General features: G+C 42.8%; 1 pseudogene; it reads left to right on the top strand.

Annotated features, from left to right (window-relative positions):
- The first annotated feature begins 2,497 nt into the window (after window positions 1-2,497).
- On the top strand, window positions 2,498-4,437 carry LOC123481709 (annotated as a pseudogene).
- Window positions 4,438-6,095: the final 1,658 nt, after the last annotated feature.

Genomic DNA, 6,095 nt, shown 5'->3' on the forward strand with positions numbered 1-6,095 from the left:
TTAAAGACTGGGTATTGAGGGATTTTCTGCTCATGCTCTCTTGCTTTGTTCTGATCACGCAAGGAGCTCCTATCTCACATAACGGGAACACTGCCATACGCGCACATTCTCACACATGTATTCATGCACGTACACACACACACACACACACACACACACACACACACACACACACACACACACACACACATACACACACACACACACACACACACACATACAGTGGAGCAGTCTGTTTGCAGGGTGAAGTATGTCTTGTCTTGTCCTCTGTGGTATTTAGCCGGATAGTAAACTGAGAGATCAGACTTGTTTGTCAGGTTCAAGTAAAAATTGGCTCCCTTCTAGCTGTGGACAAAATTTTCAGTCAGACTTGATAGTTAAAATATAGAAAGTTATTATAGATTTTTATATTCATCCAGCATGTAGAATATTGTCAGAGAGGAGTATATCCGATAAAGTACAGTATCAGTCATGAAACTACAACTTTTTTTTTCTCTACATTTTCTCTCAACTTCATATAATTACTTTTGGAAATAATAACACTTAAAAAATTACTTCAAAACAGAAAAGATTTATGTGAACTGATCTGTTAATTTTAATTATTTGAATCTTAATTGATAAATTTTTTGGGGAATAATGTACTTTTATTTGTTCTTATTTTGTGGTCTATCTATGAGTACTGCTTTACTGACATTTAATTCAACAGCTTAACGTTTAGTAAACGTCTGTGTTTAGCAAATTAATACACCACATTATAAGAATTCAATTAATTTACCACATCTATATAATAATAAGGGGGGTGCTTATATTTGTTCTCTTCCACACGAGTGTGTTTTTTTGCCTATCCCAACTCCGCAGGGAGTGGGGTCACAGCCAGGGTCACCATTGTACAGCACCCATGGAGCAATTAGTGCCTTGCTCCAGGGCACAGTATTTAAAAAATATTGTCGGCTCTGGTATTCAAACCAGCAACCTTGCGGTTACTGGCCAAACTCTCTAACATCAAGGCTGCCTGCCTACCGCCCCTACATTCACTTTTTCCTTTCAATATTTAGACCGTTGGAGGTAATTAGTAGTATTTTCTATGATGAATGTCAAATACAAGAATTGAAATTATGAACATGTTTTTAGATTAAATACAGGTGGCTATGTCCCAGTGCAATAGGTCCATCACACATTAGGAGAACTTGATAGAAATGTAAAAATATGCTGTAGTAAAATACTGCAGTTTTTACACCTGTGGGTTGCCATTGTTTTTAACAGAGTAAGCTTTTTTTTAAAGCATTTTCTTCATGGCTAGCTTTTAGCGGATACAATTAGGAAACTCATAAACTGAATTGTGAACACTCAGCTTGTACCAAAATTCTGTATATTATGTTAATTTCCCTCGTTTTATTGTTGGACTGTGATTTTGGTTGGACTGTTTTCATGAAAACCTCCTACATTATTCTGATTCCTCTCCTCTGCTTTTGTAGAGAGCCTCCAGAATGCTCTGTCGTCTGGCCTCATCCTTTAATCAAATACAAATGAGATACATTGGTTTATTTTTTTATTTTTAGAATATGCCTATGGTCATAGTGTTTGGAAATCAATTTGAATAGATCTGTTGGTCTAATTTTCATATGCTGTTAGAGAAACCCTCCAGATTAATTAATTAACCCGTTTCCTCTCTCCTTCTCTCTCTCCCTCCCTCTGTCTCTCTTTATTCTGTATTCTTCTCTCGGGCCACATTCTTCCCTCAGACTCCCGTCTCCCCTTCATCTGCTGTCATTTAGATTCTCTACTAACATGTGAATTTAGGTCAGCCTGCAGTCTCCTCTCCAAATTCTCTATCTCTCTCTCTCGCTCTCACTTGCTCCCACTCACTGGCTTCCCAGGAACACCAGGACAGGGGCGCTTCAAACCAGATCATCTGATTGGGACACGGAGAGTGTTTAAAAACAACAAGTACAATATAGAGAGGGTTGCAGAGGGGGTAGAGGGGGAGAGGAGAGGAGAGGAGAGGAGAGGAGAGGAGAGGAGAGGAGAGGAGAGGAGAGGAGGAGAGAGAGGAGAGGAGAGGAGAGGGAGAGGGAGGAGGGAGGGAAGGGGGAGGGGAGGGGAGGGAGGGAGGGAGAGGAGAGGAGAGGAGAGGAGAGGAGAGGAGAGGAGGAGAGAGAGGGAGAGGAGAGGAGAGGAGAGGGAGAGGAGAGGAGAGGAGAGGAGAGGAGAGGGAGAGGAGAGGAGAGGAGAGGAGAGGGAAGAAAAAGCCTAGGGTGTGTGTGAGAATGCAGCTCACGTCTCGACACTCTCCTCCCAGCCAGCAAACACAGCTCCCAGTGCTGGCACCACGCATACTAACAGACAACCCATATGGCTTCATTATGAGAAACACACACTCACACACACACATACACACACACACACACACACACACATACACACACACACAGGAAGCTGGATGTAGGTGTGTGAGGGTGGGCTTGAGTGAAGGCATTGTTGAGGGGTGTGTAATGTAATGGCAGGGTGAGTTTCTCTACCTCCGGGGCTCAGTGGGAAAGCTGGCCCAATTACTCAGATTTACACACAACACCATGAATGTCCTTCACAATCGATGCACACCATGCTGTTTGTCTGACGCTTATTCTTAACAACACACTGTGATTATGGACAATTTCATAATCAATAGGTTGTATAAAAACCTAATTTTGTGGAATTATTATTCACTGTAAATCTATACTTCCTGTTGACTATAATACTGGGATATTTAAAAGAATGCTTCAGCATGCCCTTCCATTTGACATAATTTCAGACATTTTGCAGACACTAGTGAGACGGAGGCTACAATAGTGGAAATCTGATTCAATACATTTGATTCACTCTAGCTAGCTTACAACCATCATGGAGCTAGAATAAATAAATATGGTACAAAAACACAAGATCAAGTAAAACAGTTGCCCTCTATTCAATAGAATAATCTCAACCAATAATAGTGTGCTGTCAGGTGAGTGATTATAGGGTGCTAACGCTACACAGCTCAAAGGCGAGATCACACACGAGGGCAGAACTGCCACCACGAGAAACACTTTACACATCGAATGACAACTTAACTCTGCCTCCATGTAGTGTGACCAGCAGCAGCCTCTGTGTGTACCCCTTTACCCACATTAGTGTCATTAGTGTCATGGCGGGTGGATGGATTGGTGTGTGTGTTTTCAGGTATTACAGATCTCTGACTCATGATGATCCTCAAGCAGAATACATGCTGGGCATTTAGACATGGTGAGCATCCTGAGAAAAAAAAAGTTTGATGCACTAAATGCTTAAATCAGCAGACGGAACATTTCAGTGAATAAAAAAAAGAAATAGATCATTGAAGCCCCTTGCTTTGTTTGAGAAAGCGTTTCTATTGCAACATTTTCAAAAGCGGTTTGAATACCAACCTCCACCTGATACTTGGCCCATAAAGTTGCTTGACCAGTTCAACTACCTGCAGGTACATTTTTGTTGGTAATAGAAAATGTAAGTCTCACAGGGCTATTTGACGGCTTACAAACCAGGTACGACAGGCTACTGGAAACACACTAAAAACCACACTAGTTGTCTTTTTGTGGTTCCTTTTATTTTACAGCACACAGAACTGTTTACTTTCTCTCATTTAATAGTAGATAAATAATGATGTTATATGTACATTACCATTGAATAGTATACTGTATAGACATATAACTGCTTTTGCAACATACATCCTCTGAGATATGCCTTTCCCCTAAGTTTACTGCTGTGGTGATGCCGGACTATATTCAAGTCAGTTACTTTGACTCCAATATTGGACATGTCGTTGATGGGGGACATAATACCCGTAAGGAAACTGAGATGAGCACTCTTCAGGGTACCTCGGCATGGGAGAGAGAGTATCTGTCCTAAAGGACCGATTCATTCTACAGATGGTATTCATGTCCAGCAGAGAACAGGTGGCTGTGAAATGTTGGACAATGGTGAACTGGCCCTTATGCAGGTCAGAGACACTTTTAGTGGGATTGATGCAGGTGGATTCTACGACAACATGACTACTTTTTCATACTACACTGGAAAACCAAGGATTCTATGGGATGGAATTTAAGATAGCATTTGTAAAAAGAATTTATACCCATTTGCTTATGCTCATTGAAGACAAACCTGCAGAAAGAGAAGAAAATTGTGATGCGTAAAGTGAGGAAGAGTCTGGAGGTCATTACAGAGGAACTGAGAGAGAGACACAACTACACCTGCACTGTCTCCCACCTCAGTCTGGACAACAAGCTGGATGTCAGCTGGGAGCCTGAACCAGACAGAGACAGAGTCAGCCTACTCTCCCTTTCAGCTCCAGTGGTGATGGTGGTGATTAGTCTGTTCTGTATGTACATTTGCGTCAGGAGACGTGCTGCTGGCTCAGGGACATCATCACAGCAAATTAACTAATGTGTGTGTGTATGTGTGTGTGTGTGTTTAGACAGGACACCCCAGGGACCCAGCCAGGCCTGTGAGGGGCCTGGGTTAGGACCTGGTGACCGGAGGGGAGGTGGAGGCCAGAAACAGAGACACTGGCTGTTTCTGAATACCAATACTTGCATCCTAAATAGTAGGTTGTTTGAGTATGCGAAAATTGAAAGTTTTATAGTATGTGAATTTTCGAATATGTTGTATGCTGTAAATGCCAGGATGGTATACTTATTTCGGCTTTTCATTTAGTAGAATTCACTTCACACTTTTCTGAAATTTCACAGCCACAATTAATTGGAAGAGGGGGGCTGTGAGTTTTCATAGCTAGATCTCTTCAAGTAAAAAAGAAAACAACTTGGAAGATGGCGAATAGCGAAGCTTCTGCGGTGGAGTTCAAATGTAAGTAGATTTTGTTCTACTTAAAATGATCACGACTATTTAATCATACATATTTGAAAACAGATTTGCAGCCTGCTGCCTGCCGTGCCTTTAACTAGCTATGTGCTTTAGTAGCTAGGACTAGAAGTTATAACTGTTCGAACAGTAACGATAGCTACATGGTTACTTGATGGTTACTTACCCTAGTTGTGTAGCTAGCTAGTTTCATTGCACATAGGGGTGTAATCATTACTCCAAACAGTTGCAAAACGTTCAGTTTTGCCATGAAAACGAGCGTTTCTATTGGACAGATTAAGGTAGGTCCCACCCTGTTTGCTGAACCTGTCCAATAGAAACGCTTGTTTTCGTTGCAACTGTTTGGAGTATACACCCCTGTTATGGTGAAAGCAATGGTACGCTGCACTCGTTACTGTTTCACCTTGGCACTCCAATTTGATAAAGTGTGTGGCAGTCTAGCTATCTACAGAAAGTTTACACAACTCGACTTTGCTCATGTTTTCATTGTTGTACTTCATTTTATGTATTTTCAGGATCTGAAATCAAATCAAATTAGGTAGCCATTTGATTGGCTGTTCAGGGTTCTTATGGCTTGGGGGTAGACGCTGTTAAGAAGCCTTTTGGACCAACACTTGGCGCTCCGGTACCGCTTGCCATGCGGTAGCAGAGAGAACAGTCTATGACTAGGGTGGCTGGAGTCTTTGACAATTTTTAGGTCCTTCCTCTGACACTGCCAGGGATAGAGGTCCTGGATGTACTGGGCCGTATGCACTACCCTCTGTAGTGCCTTGCGGTCGGAGGCCGAGCAGTTGCCATACCAGGCAGTGATGCAAGCAGTCAGGATGCTCGCGATGGTGCAGCTGTAGAACTTTTTGAGGATCTGAGGACCCATGCCAAGTCTTTTCAGTCTCCTGAGGGGGAATAGGCTTTGTCGTGCCCTCTTCACGACTGTCTTGGTGTGTTTGGACCATGATAGTTTGTTGGTGATGTGGACACCTAGGAACTTGAAGCTTTCAACCTGCTCCACTACAGCCCTGTCCGATGAGAAGGGGGGTGTGCTCGGTCCTCCTTTTTCTGTAGTCCTTTGTCTTGATCACGTTGAGGGAGAGGATGTCATCCTGGCACCACACGGCCAGGTCTCTGACCTCCTCCCTATAAGCTGTCTCATCATTATCGGTGATCAGGCCTACCACTGTTGTGTCGTCGGCAAACTTAATGGTGGTGTTGGAGTCGTGCCTGGC

This window comes from Coregonus clupeaformis, chromosome 23, assembly GCF_020615455.1.
Source record: "Coregonus clupeaformis isolate EN_2021a chromosome 23, ASM2061545v1, whole genome shotgun sequence".
Lineage (NCBI taxonomy): Eukaryota > Metazoa > Chordata > Actinopteri > Salmoniformes > Salmonidae > Coregonus > Coregonus clupeaformis.